At 38.2% G+C, this 14,064-nt stretch overlaps 1 long non-coding RNA gene across 1 annotated transcript in view; it reads left to right on the forward strand.

The window, feature by feature from the left end:
* The window catches only part of LOC106021059, a 135,770-nt gene extending 128,498 nt beyond the window's left edge, over positions 1-7,272 (forward strand). Inside the window, exon 3 of the long non-coding RNA XR_001196411.3 lies at positions 7,125-7,272. This is a non-coding gene — a long non-coding RNA (uncharacterized LOC106021059). The remainder of the gene's footprint in view (positions 1-7,124) is intronic.
* The last annotated feature ends 6,792 nt before the right edge of the window (positions 7,273-14,064 follow it).

Here is a 14,064-nt window from a genome sequence, read left to right on the forward strand (position 1 = left end):
TTTTCTTGGTTTGTATGGTAAAAAGATCAATTCTATGATAATATCTTTCCTCTGCATTAAAATTCCTGTAAGGGAATTCTTACAGGGCAATATGACTAGAATGATATTAAACTTTGGGTCTATATGATCCACATGTGCAATCTGTAATTCATCTTCCACTAATGCCAATTCTCTGGTAGCTTCAGCTGTTAATTCCCTGGGACTATTTAGGCTTGTCACCATCTAATGTTTTCTTTAAATGAATCAGTTGATCAGGTTTTATTCCAATAATGTGGCGTAGATAGGAAATGTCTCCTAGAAATTTTTTTGAAAGGCAATAAGAGTCTGCAATCAGTCTCTCCGAATTTGCACCTTTTGGGATCTAATTTTTTGTGAACCTATTTTATAGCCTAAATAATCAATATAATCTCCTCTTTGTGTTTTTTTCAGGAGCAATTTGTAATCCCCAACAAGGCACAATTTTCTTTGCTTGTTCAAACATTCTTTCTAAGTTATCTATGTTTGAGTCAGGTAATAAAATCTCATTCATGTAACAGTAAACTATAGATTGAGGAAATTGCTTATGTACTATTTCCAATGGCTGCCTTAAAAAATATTGCTACAGGGTGGGGCTATTTGACATTTCCTGTGGGAGAACCTTCCACTGATACTGCTTAGACGGCTGAGAGTTCTTATAAGTAGGCACTGTGAAGGCAATTTTTTCTCTGTCTTTTTCTTGTAATGGTATAATAAAAATAACCCCTTAAATCAGTAACTGTGAGAGGCCATCCTTTTGACAATAGAAAAGGCAACGGAATTCCAGACTATAAAGAGCCCATTAGCTGTATCACCTTATGAACTGCTCTTAAATCTGCTACCATTCTCCATTTTCCTGATTTAATAACAAATACAGGAGAATTCCAAGGGCTGGTTGATTCCTCTAGATGATGAGCATTTAGTTGCTCCTGTACCAGCTCTTCTAAAGCCTGCAATTTTTCTGTCGTTAAAGGCCATTGAGCAACCCATACAGGTTTGTCTGTCAGAAGTTGTAAAGATAGGGCTGCTGCTGTCTTTGGAAGATTGGTAGCAGATTTGTCCTGTTCTTGTGCTACCTAAATGGCCAGTTCTCTATAATACATTCTTAACAACATTCCAGAACCATATGTTAATCTATGTTTGGTTTCTAATTTGGGGGAATATTTATCTGAGTATTCCATTGCTGTAATAAATCATGTCCCTACAAATTGATTGCAATATTAGCAACATACGACTTTAATATTCCCCTCTGTCCTCATAGCCCTATACATTTGAGACATCTCACACTCGGTTTTACCTGAGATAAAGTTCCAATCCTGAAGAGTTGAGCATTTACCTCCTGAACAGACCAGTTTGTGTGCCAAGATTCTTGTGAAATAATTGTTGGTGGCCTTGAACTCAGAGAGATCTGTCTATCTCTGAATCCTGAGTCCTAGGTTTAAAGGTGTGTACCACCATCTCCTAATTTCTGACTGCTGGGATTAAAGGTGTGTCACCAGTGCCTGATCTCTATAATTTGAGACCGACTTTCTTTTCTGAATCTTCACTCAGACTTTGATAAATCATAAATAATATGTCACTACATATGTCTTAGCGTTTCTGCTGCTGTGATGAAGAGACTATTTGGCTTACTCTTCCACATCACTGCTGATCACTGGAGGAAATCAAGGCAAGAACTCAAAATAGGCCAGGAACTAAGGAAACAGGATGATGCAGAGGCTGTGAAGGAGTGCTCCTTACTAGCTTCTTCATTATGGCCTGCTTAGCCTGCTTTCTTATAAGATCCAGGACCATGAGCCCAGAGGTGGCCTGGGCCCTCCCCAATCAGTTACTAAAGAGCATGCATTACAGGTTTGTCTGCTGTCCTATCTTTTCAATGTATTTCCTCAATTGAGGCTTCCTCCCCTATGATGACTTTACCTTGTTTCAGGTTGACGTGAAAATATCCAGAATATATTATAATCTAAAAAAATAAAAGAATTTAAAAGACTAGGTGTGGATTCTGATAAACAACATCTATATGTAACCTCTCAGCTTCACATGCATGTCAATAATTCTTTTTAGAGAGGTATATATACTCTTATTAGTGTTTATATAAAGCAAACTGTATGTGCGCACAGTATAACATGAAAAGAGGAATAGAAAGGCTAAATATATGGGTTAAGGAAGGATGGAATGCAGAAAAAGACACATTATGGAAGATGATATAAGCTGATTGCTGTTCTAGGTCTAATTCTGTTACAGATGTTTTGGTTTGGGTGGGTACATAAAGTACATATTTTACTAATAGTAAATACACTGTCAAGCTCTATAACTGCCATTACAAATGTCTGTTCTAACTCTAAAAGTTAATTGAATTGTTGTATAGAAGTTCATGTTGCATAGATTTGGAGTCTGGTTATTATTTGTGTGTGAAGTTTTTATTTATTTGCAAACATTTTATATTACTTCTTTTGTATTTTGAGATTATAATTACATCATTTGCCCCTTCCCTTTCCTCCATCTAACCTTCCCATATACCCTTCCTTGCTCTTTTTAAATTCATGGCTGCTTGTTTTTTCATTAATTGTTGTTGGTGTGTGTGTGTGTGTGTGTGTGTGTGTGTGTGTGTGTGTGTGTTTGTTTCTAATCTGCTTGGTCTATATAACATTACTCGTATGTGTTTTTTCAGTGCTCTGCTCTGGAGAGACTATTTCTTCCAGTTTTTCTTTCTCCTCTTCTGCAGTGTTCCCTAAGCCTTAGATGCCAGACTTGTATTATAGACATTTGCACTTGGATAGGTTCCACAAGTCTGCATTTTAATTAGTTGTGCCTTTCTGTAAGGGTCTCTGTCTATTACAAAGAAAAGTTTCCTTGATGCAGGATGAGAACTATACTTACCTGTTAGTATAATGAGAAGTATTTAGAATATAGTTGGGGATTATTCTGGTTTAGGAAGTGGAGGTTGTAGGTTCTCCACAAAAAGTCATGGCTTTACTAGCTCTGGATAGTTGGCTCTGTTTCCAGTATCAGGCATGGTTTTCCTCTTGAGTGGAATTTAAGTCCACTTAGAGACTTTTCGGTTACCACCTAAGTGTGCCGTGCTGGTTGTCGTGGTACATAAGTGCCATAGCAGTCGGTTGCTTCCTTGTTTTGGAGGTTGCCATTGGCCTTTTGGTACCATGAAAGTTAGTACTCAGGGAGTCATAGGTTTCTGGGACTTGCACCTGAAGTATGTGTTGTTTTTATCAATAGGGACTTAGCTTCCACCTCTAAGAGATAACTAGTTGAGAGACTCTTGGGCAGCCCTGACCAATAGTTCAAAATAGGACTCATCATATATACCTGGCATTAAGGTTTTCTGTTAGATGGTCTTCGACTCCTACAAGGGAGAGAGTATTGTCAGTCCAAATGGGAAAATTTCATTTAAAATATATGTATTTCTTTACATATTACATATATTTATTTTCTGATAAGTATATGTAAGTTTTAAAAAGAAAATGTGGGAAATGAAAAGTGAGAAATGTGAAAAACTACTCAGTGTGTGTGTGAGAGAGAGAGAGAGAGAGAGAGAGAGAGAGAGAGAGGGAGGGAGGGAGGGAGGAACGTGAACAGTTTCTACTAAGTAATCAATCAATAGCATATAATCAGTAACATAGTATGTATCTGATGAGGTATATCTGAATGCAATGCCAGGCATGATATAAGAGGCAGTAGTTTATGATGGTGAATGAGTAGTTCCACGTGTTCTGGAATATCTTCATTTGACTTGGTACTTGAATTCTCTACAGAAGCTGCTTTCATGGAGTATATGCAAACACAGACTATCAGGGCACCTGGGTGATGAATCACTACCTATGTTTAGTGAGGAATTAAAAGTTCCTTTCTCTGAAGAACATTTTGGGTTTTTTTGGTTTGGTTTGGTTTTGATTTTTCGAGACAGGGTTTCTCTATGTAGCTTTAGAGCCTGTCCTGGCACTCGCTCTGTGGACCAGGCTGGTCTCAAACTCACAGAGATCACTTGCCTCTGCCTCCCAAGTGCTAGGACTAAAGGCATGCACCACCACTGCCCTGCTTTAAAAGTTCCTTTCTCTACAGCTTTCAGTCAATGAGTTGTTGAACACTGGGACTGAGACAAGGTTTTATGTTCATTCACAGTGAAGCATCTAAATAAATAAGTATACAATTATAATTTTTACATTAATATATATAACATTGTGGTTCTATGGATAGTTAATGCATGTCTATCATAACCATTCTGAAGGCACAAAAGATCTGAAATAGAAAATTTCCTTTTCCGTTAACTCATTTATAGCTAAAACCTGAAATGAAAAGGCTAAGAGCACTTCGATATCATAATGAATTTCAAGCAGACTTATTATGTTCCTGTCAGAAAAATCAGTGTTGACTGTAGAAATGTTAGTTATGGATTTGCTGCTTGGCATTGGCTGGTATTTGTTGCTATATAGCAGGTATATCAAAGTTCCTTTCTCGAATATGAGAAACTCTGAATCACCAAATAATCTTTCCCCAAGAGTTTAGAAGACACATGAATAAGGTATATAGAATGAGCCATATGAGCATGCATTTGTGGTTGTTTCTCTGTGGGAAGAGGAAGAGAAATGTTTTTCTTCTGTGTTCACCACTAGCATGAATCAGTTCATTAAATAACATCTGATTTAAAAAGAAAAACTCATTTCTAGTCATCTCTGCAGTGGGGCAAAGATGAGCTTGGTTTTTGTTTGTTTGTTTGTTTTTTGTTTTGTTTTGTTTTTCAAGGCAGGGTTTCTCTGTGGCATTGGAGGCTGTCCTGGAATTAGCTCTTATAGACCAGGCTGGTCTCAAGCTCACAGAGATCCACCTGTCTCTGCCTTCCAAGTGCTGGGATTAAAGGCGTGTACCACCACCGCCCAGCTTCCCTCTAAGTTTTGGGTGGGTAGTTTTCCTAAACAACAAACAGGCCTGAAGCAAAGTGGATAGGGTGCCACCCTACAGAATGCTGATAGTTGCTGTCAGACTTCACGTATGCAGAGCATCTGGAGAATGGGAAAGGCAAAGGATGGTCATGCCAGAAAGAAAGAAAACATGAGGGTCGATGGTGTGTACTTGGGTTGATCTGGGTGGACAAATCTATGTTTTTACGTTTTTAATGTAAATATATTTCAGCATCATATCACATATGTATCATATTGAAAATATTCTAGTTCTTAATAACTTTTCTGATGTCCAAACCTGATCAGCACAATTGTCTCCCAATTCTAAACAGTGCCACTCTGTGGTCACTGAGCATTGTGAGACCATGAGGAGTGAATTCTCCATGACTGCTTTCCAGCACAAATACACCTGAACCTCATGAACTACCTGGAGCCATCCATCTAGCGGTTCAGTAGAGCAGGATCATCTTTGTTTAACATTTAAATACTCTACTGAGTCACTGTTTCTGTGATCTTTTTTTCTCAAAATTTTACTTTATTCACTATTTACATCTTTTCTTAATTTACTCTGACTACTACTATAAATTGGAACTAATCCTAAAATCACGGGAGATAAATGAAATAAGACTTCAAATTACAGTCTAAAATATCTTCAGCTTATTAATGATATGGTCATAAATAGAATGAAATTAATCAAGAACAAGGGGGTGAGTTCTTAATATTGTGGGGAAAACATGAACTAAAGCTATCCGTCACATATGTGCTGGAGAGGCTGAAGAATAACTAACCCTGGACTAATGGGCTGGCTCAACTGCTAAGGACTTGCTGCAAACACTTAGGACCTGAGCTGGAGCCTGGGATGCACATGGCAGAAGGAGAGAACCAGCTCCTGCATGTTACCTTCTGACATCCACATGTGCACCGCAGTACACAAGCACCCCACCCCCGCAGAAATAAATGTGAAACAAAGATAGATAGTCATTGAAACAACATTCGTACATAGACAAGTTAAAAGGTTAGTTTCAATAGAAATTTGATGGGGTATTAATGGAGGAACATAATCTGTAGAATTTTTTGTCTTAGTTAAAAATCAGTCATGCTGTAATATTTTTTTCAAAAATACTAAGTGGTTGATTATTGGTACAACTTGGATCACGTGGCTTGAATTGCTCATATGTATGTATTGAAAGCTACATATGTTAATGATCACACAGCAAGCATTTTACCTTTATTATTATAATATCTTAAATAAGACTTGGTCTCTTTCCAGGACCAGGAGTAGGTTTGTGAGTTGCTTTGTCAGCCTTAAGGGCATCTTAATTTGATGTCAGGGTAGTTTGGGAAGCCATCCCAAAGATGTCTATTATTGTAAATGACTCTAAAAAATGTAGTATATTTTATATTTACTAATTTATCAAGATAGAAATATTTTACACCAAACTGAACAATAACTTAGTCCTTTGACAGTCTTATAAACTATAAATTTACATATGTGCCATTGTCATATTTATAGATAATTAAATATCAAAAAAATGTAGCCACTATAGTGTAACAGGACTCTAGCATAACTGTTAAAAATATAGATTCTTGCCAGGCAGGGTGGCGCACGCCTTTAATCCCAGCACTCGGGAGACAGAGGTTGGCGGATCTCTGTGAGTTTGAGGCCAGGCTGGACCGACAGCCTCCAAAACAATACAGAGAAACCCTGTCTCGTAAAAACCAAAAAAAAAAAAAAAAAATAGATTCTTAAACCAGACCTGATTATCCAAGCTCTCCCAACTAGATCCTTTTGGAAGTTAAGATAGTCTCTGCCATTCATTTTTATTATGAGTATTAATAGAGGGAACATCTATAGAACAAAGAACTAAAAGTTACTGGCTTCCCTCCATAAGCGTTTAGTTTTTGCTCAGGTGTTTGAAAGCAGCAGGACATCTGATCCAGGTTGGGCTCAGCTGCACTTGGATCCAAGTGGAGGCTTGTGGAGTTGGTTTCCCTTAGTGGGAGGCATGTGAGAGTCATGTGACCTGATACATGCAGTTCCTTATTACTTATACTATTAGCACACAATTTGTGTTTAAAACTCAAGTTATATGATTCTAAGCAAATTTCATAAAAAGCTTAAGTTGGATTTAAATATATTATGTACAGAATAACAGTTCAAAGTTGGTAAATTTACCCTTGTTTGCTTTTTAACAGAGCCAAGAAAATAAATACAAGAAGTCAAGAGCACAGCATATTTCCTTCCTTCAGTCCACAGAACCCTGAAACTCTTCTAACTCCATCAAGCACAGAGGAAAGCCCGCCTTGGCAGATGGCCACAGAGGATGTCAACAATTTTTTGGAGGCAAGCAATGAAATATTTGTGGAATGAATTTTCTGCTTTCTAACTTTATAAAGTCAAGTAGAATTATATTGGATTTTAGTGAAAAGGAGTTCTTGTTAACTTATCTATTTCCTGTCTTTCCACTTCCTTCTTTTTTTCAGCACTGTTGCATGTCAGGAATTTTGTTAAGGTGCTTACCCCCCACTTTTAGTAATTATACAGACTAAAGACATGTTAAATCCATACATACAAAATGAGGACTTAAGTAGTAGAAATTAACTACCCACATTTGAAACTTTGTCTGTTGTATCTATCTTGGACATATATAACTAAAAATACTAAATATATTTTGAGGTTTAATTATTTTTCTATTCATTTTAGACTTATTTGTACCATTTCTTTATTAATTTATAATTTCAGCATTGTCCTCTCTAAGGACTCAAGAGACTCAAGAGAGTCTTAGAAGTCATCACATTATATCACCCAGAATTTTATTTTATCAGTCTATAGCATCAAAAGGGTTTCCTGAGCTTTGAGGTACTCTTCTGGCAAATGCAGTTATTTTCAGATGAATAATAGTTGTAGACCAGACTTATGATAAAGTATGGTATTATCTTTCTTGCACAAATAAAGCCTGTCTGGGGGTCAGAGAATGGAGCCTGCCACTAGCTAACCATAGAGGTCTGGAGGTCTGTACAGACAGACAGGAAGTGACATAGCTGGGCAGAAACAGGATGTAAGCAGGGAGAAACAGGAAACCGCTGTCTTCTCTGCTGAGACACTAAGGAGGTAAGGTGGCTGTTTCATGCTCCTTCTCTCTAATCTCAGCATTTCCCTCTATCTCTGACTCCAACTCTTTATTATATAGACCAATTAGGAACTCCTTTTACAATAAAGCTCAAGTAGGCAGACAGAGCTTAGTGAGAAATTTTATTAGAAAGAGGAGGGAAGGGGGAAGGAAAGCGAAAAGACATAAGAAGTCACAGAGATGCAGAGAAGGCAGAAGAGAAGAGGGAGACAGGAAAAGTCCTGTCTGCCCTAGGGGAACAGCAGGAAAGAGAGCAGTAGAGTGTGTAAGTGAGTGGGGTCTTTCTTTTAAAGGGGTCCTTTGGACCTGCCTGTTGACCAGTACATTCTGCCTGGTAAGGGGCAGGCCAGCATAATGCCATCATCCTTAAGACTGCCATCATCAAGATTGTAATTAAGTACATTGTCATTAAGGGAACATTTACCTAGATAGAAGCTGACAATCCTTTTTAAAAACATATAGGCAATCTTCTACCTTTTTTACATTCATGAAAAATAAATTCTCAAGTGGATGAAAATGAAGAGAAGTTAAAAAAAGAAATAACCTCTTTAAAAATGTAAGGAAAGGTGAGAATTTCATGTATAGATACTGTAGTTAGGCTTTGAGTTTTCTAGTTTTCACTCAGCTCATAGATCTAAGGTCTTCAGTAAACACATCTACCCTGCAAGCCTGACCTAGAGCGATGCTTTCTGTAACTAAAGGAGACTATAAATGTTAAAAAAAAAATCAACAAAAATAAAAGCAAGTAGAGTTTAGTAGTTTTCTTTCTGGGGAATCAAAATCAATTCTTGTGTTTAATTGGAAAACTTTTGGGACATCAAATCCTGATCACAACTCCCAAGCAGCTGTACTGCCCCTGTATAATGATTTATTATTTATGATTTATTAAAGCTTGACTGAGGATTCAGAAAAGCAAAGTCAGCCATAAACCATAGAATCCAGGCACACACCTTTAATCCCAGCAGCCAGAAACTAGGAGGTGGCGGTACACACCTTTAATCCTAGGACTCAGTCTTAAGAGGTAGACAGATCTCTGTGAGTCCAAGGCCACCCAGATACACACACAAGTGAATCAATCTGAAAGAGAAACAGTTCACACCTTTTATCCCAACATTAGGTAATTATATAGGACAGAAGCAAGGTCTCAGAGAGGGATTCATTCTCCAGCCACACTGAGGAAACTCAGCAGTTTGAGGTTTGGTGAGAGCCCATGGAGACAGGATCAGCCATTTCAGCCTGAGCTAGAGGTAAGAGCTAGTGAGTGGCTGCTTTGCTTTTTTATTTAGCTTGAAGCTTGAACCCTGCTATCAGGCCCTGGGTCTTTTAGTTTTTGTGTAACACCCCTTTAAATACTTTGCTAAGTCACTGTTTCTAAATCTTTTTCCCCACTGAATTTTTTCATATCTTTTCTTAGTTTACTATAGCCAACCACTGAAGTATTTTTTAGAATATGGTAGAACTTGACTGAGTTGAAACAGAGAAGTAATTCCATAGGTTATGCTCTGCCTTTAATACCCCATCAAATTTCTATTGAAACTAACCTTTTAACTTGTCTATGTACGAATGTTGTTTCAATGACTATCTATCTTTGTTTCACATTTATTTCTGCGGGGGTGGGGTGCTTGTGTACTGCGGTGCACATGTGGATGTCAGAAGGTAACATGCAGGAGCTGGTTCTCTCCTTCTGCCATGTGCATCCCAGGCTCCAGCTCAGGTCCTAAGTGTTTGCAGCAAGTCCTTAGCAGTTGAGCCAGCCCATTAGTCCAGGGTTAGTTATTCTTCAGCCTCTCCAGCACATATGTGACGGATAGCTTTAGTTCATGTTTTCCCCACAATATTAAGAACTCACCCCCTTGTTCTTGATTAATTTCATTCTATTTATGACCATATCATTAATAAGCTGAAGATATTTAGACTGTAATTTGAAGTCTTATTTCATTTATCTCCCGTGATTTTAGGATTAGTTCCAATTTATAGTAGTAAAAACATTTACACTTTAAACGGGCCCTTAGAATATATTAATAGGAATTATTAGCTTTATAGAGCAGATTAAGACTGAATAATTAACCTCAACTGTAGCATTCACCATCTATGTGACCTAGTACAAATTACTAATTCTCTTTGACCGCCAATTTATTTAGCTTTAAAATAGGATTACTAATAATAGTGCAATTTTGAGAATTAAAAAAGATAGGTATATAAGTAATAACTTAAGCACTTTACAATTGCCTAACATATAATTCAATCAATAGACCATGGTATCATCTACTTTTGTGAGGTGGTAAACAAAAGTTTTTATTATAGCTTGTAAATAATATTTTTTTACTTCATATGTCTGTTGTACTGATGAATTTGCTCACAATGAAGTATCTCAATCAGAATTTTGAACATTGGGCTGGGCGGTGGTGGTGATCCAGGCACACCTTTAATCCCAGCACTTGAGAGGTAGAGGCAGGCGGATTTCTGTGAGTTCGAGACCAGCCTGGTCTACAAGAGCTAGTTCCAGGACAGCCTCCAAACCAGAGAAACCCTGTCTCAAAAAACCAAAAAGAAAAAAGATTTTTGAACTTTAGTTTTAAATGTGGAATTTCAGTTTATCCAAAACTCCCTATTGAGAAAACACTGTGCAAATAGTTTTTTTTTCTGAGTCTCATACAAACTGTATACATTCTTAATTTAATAAGAATTTTAGAATTTAAATAGACATGCTAAAATTTTATCTTTATATTAACCACTATTATTTTGAAAGAAATTCCATTTATAGGTCAAAATGACTAGAGAAATCTCGAGTTTCGTAGGTCATTGTAAGAAACTACCACAAATTTAGTGACTTGAGATTACAAAAACTGTTCTCTCGCACTTCTGTAAGCTTGAGACTCCAAATGAAGTAACCAGAAAGATTTTGTTTGTGTGCATATGTGAAGTGTGTGTGTGTATTTGCATAGGTGTGTACACCTGAGTGTTCATGGGAACAGTGAATGTGGAGATCAGAGCTCAACCTTGGATGTTCTTCTTGATCAAATACTCATCTTATGTTTTGAAACATGGTCTCCAACTGAACTTTGAACTTGGTGATGTTGATAGGCTAGCTGGACAACGAGTGCCATAAATTTACCTGCCCCTGTCTCTCTTACCCCAGTCACTTGTACTGACAGCTCCACACCCAGCTTTTACACGGACTCTGGGTATCCTAATTCAGCTTCCATGTTGTGTTCGTGCAGCTGGCACTTTACTGATCTGTCTCTGCAACCCACTTCTTCCTTTCTTATAGGCACTACTGACTCATGGTCTGCATCTAACTCAGTAAGAAACTTGGCTACATATGCAAAACCTATAGTATATCTTAATAAGATCACACTCATAGCTACATGGTCCCCCGCAGAAGGGGAAAAGGACAAGATCTCCTGAGCAAATTGAGAGCATGGCGGGAAGGGAGAGGGAGTTAGGAGAAAGAGAAGTAGAGAAGAGGAGCAGGGAGGAAGACATGAGGGACTAGGAAGATTGATGGGGGGAGATTAGAAGAGAGCAAGAAAAGAGATACCTTAATAGAGGGAGGGGAATCTGGGAAATGTTCAGAAATATACTAGGATGACCCCAACTAAGAATCTAAGCAGCCGGGCGTTGGTGGCGCACGCCTTTAATCCCAGCACTCGGGAGGCAGAGGCAGGCGGATCTCTGAGTTCGAGGCCAGGCTGGACCGACAGCCTCCAAAACAATACAGAGAAACCCTGTCTCGAAAAGCCAAAAAAAAAAAAAAAAAGAATCTAAGCAATAGGGGAGAGACTTCCCTTCCCCTATGATGAGTTTGATAACTACCTTATATGCCATCCTAGAGCCTTCATCCAGTAACTGATGGAAACAGAAGTAGAGAACCACAACATAGCTACTGGGGACCAGGTAGAAGCAGACCTTTAGGAGGATCATCATTCATTTATAACTCTATATTCTGTCTTTAGTTGAATATAGAACTAAAGAAGAGATTTTAGTTTGAAATTAAGATTTTTCTACTGTGCAGCTTCTGAAAAGCTGTTGACTTTGTGAGGAGACATGTTCTATGACATGTGCTTACTTTATTTCTGTTTATTTGTGAGGAGGCGTATTCTGTAACATGTACCTGCTTTATATATGTTTGTTTGTGAGGAGGCATGTTCTGTGACGTGTGCTTGCTTTATTTGTGAGTGTCTCTATAACCAGTTCTTTGCATTCCACGGCCTTGTCTCTAGCTCTCCTTTCTAAAATCATGGAGCAGTTGCTAACACTTTTTCTTTACCTGTGATGAGTTTCAGTGAGAGACATATCGAGACTTGTGTTCTAAGATTACATGTTGCCATTGTTTTTTTTTGTTTGTTTGTTTGTTTCCAGTTTGCTTTCTAAAGAGAAGAAAGGCATGGGTGTGGAGGATGAGGGAGGGAAACCATGATCACGATATACTGTATGAAAAAATTTTCTTTTCTATATCTCCCATATACTACTTTACATGGAGACCTGGTTTGTGAGTAATGTTGTACCATTACTATAGGCAGTCATTTGACTACAACGCTGACCCTATAAAATATTAAAATGTGGTCAAATTTGCAAGGTCTTACCCTAATTTCCTAGCTCTGCAAAGCATTCCATTTTGTTTGTGGAGTACATATCACTAGTGTAATGTTGGTATAATGAGAAATCACACAGCATGTGTTTTATTGAAGTATATACTTTCCAAAAGCAAATAGAAAATATGTGTTATTAACTAAAAGGATTTGCAACTCTTATCTTTCATGTGTTTTTATTCATTTTTTGAAAAAATCTTTTCTCAAACGATATACCCTGATAATAGTTTCTTTTCTCTATTCCTCCCATTCCCTCCCATCTCCCCTCCCCTCAAGATTCCCCCTTCTGTCTCTCACTAGGAAAGAATAGGCTTTTAAGAGATAACGACCAAACAAGACAAAATAAAATATAAGATGAAGCAAAAACTATCGTATTGAAATTGGATATGGCAACCCAACAGGAGGAAAAGATTTCCAAAAGCAGTCAAGAGTCAGAGACCAATTCATTCTTACAGTCATGAGCCCCATAGAAATACTAAGCTGTAATATATGTGCAGAGGACCTGATACAAACCCATGTGGGCCTTGTGCTTGCTACTTCAGTCTCTGTGAGCTCATGTGCACCTTGCTTAGTTGATTCAGGAGACCTTGTTCTCCTGGTGTTCGCCATCCCCTCTGGCTCTTAAACTCTTTCTGCCTTCTCTTCTGTGGAATTCCCTGGGGGAAGGGTTTGATGGAGACTTCTCATTTAGTCAGTCTTTCTTCTCTCTCTCTCTCTCTCTCTCTCTCTCTCTCTCTCTCTCTCTCTCTCTCTCTCTCTCTCTCTCTCTCTCTCTCTCTCTCTCTCTCTCTCTCTCTCTCTCTCTCTTCCTCTCCCTCTTCCTCCCTCTGTCCCTATTTAATGTCTGGCTGTGGGTCTCCAAATTTCCCATCTGCTGCTGGAAAAACCCTCTCTGATGATGACTGGACAATTGGGCAATACTCTGATCTATGAGTATAGAAGAGTATCATTAGCAATCATTTTATTGATTTTTTTTAACCAGCAGTATTTGGTTTCTACCCTAGATCTTTGGAGTATCAAGTATCTAATTCTTGGTTATGCAAACAGTGTCATGTATGGATTCCTTCTTCTGGAATGGGCCTCAGATCAAATCAGACATTGGTTAGATACTCCTACACATTCTGTGCCACCACTGTCCTAGCATATTTTTCAGGCAGGACAGGTTGTAGGTCAAAGGTTTTGTGGCTGGGTTGGTGTTCGTGTTTCTCCTTCAGTAGCCTGCAGAGTACCTTCCCACACCAAAGAGGCTAGAAAGTAGGGGTGATGGCTCCATTGTAGGCACAAAGTCAACTTCTTCATGTACATTGAGCGGAATGAATGTTGTCTTTGGCAGTACCCACCCCCATCAGCTTGTGGAAAACCGTTTTTTTGTCTTAATGAAAAAAATAATTTTCTAGCCAGGCGGTGGTGGCG

Source organism: Mesocricetus auratus, unplaced genomic scaffold, assembly GCF_017639785.1.
Source record: "Mesocricetus auratus isolate SY011 unplaced genomic scaffold, BCM_Maur_2.0 Super-Scaffold_100004, whole genome shotgun sequence".
Classification (NCBI taxonomy): domain Eukaryota; kingdom Metazoa; phylum Chordata; class Mammalia; order Rodentia; family Cricetidae; genus Mesocricetus; species Mesocricetus auratus.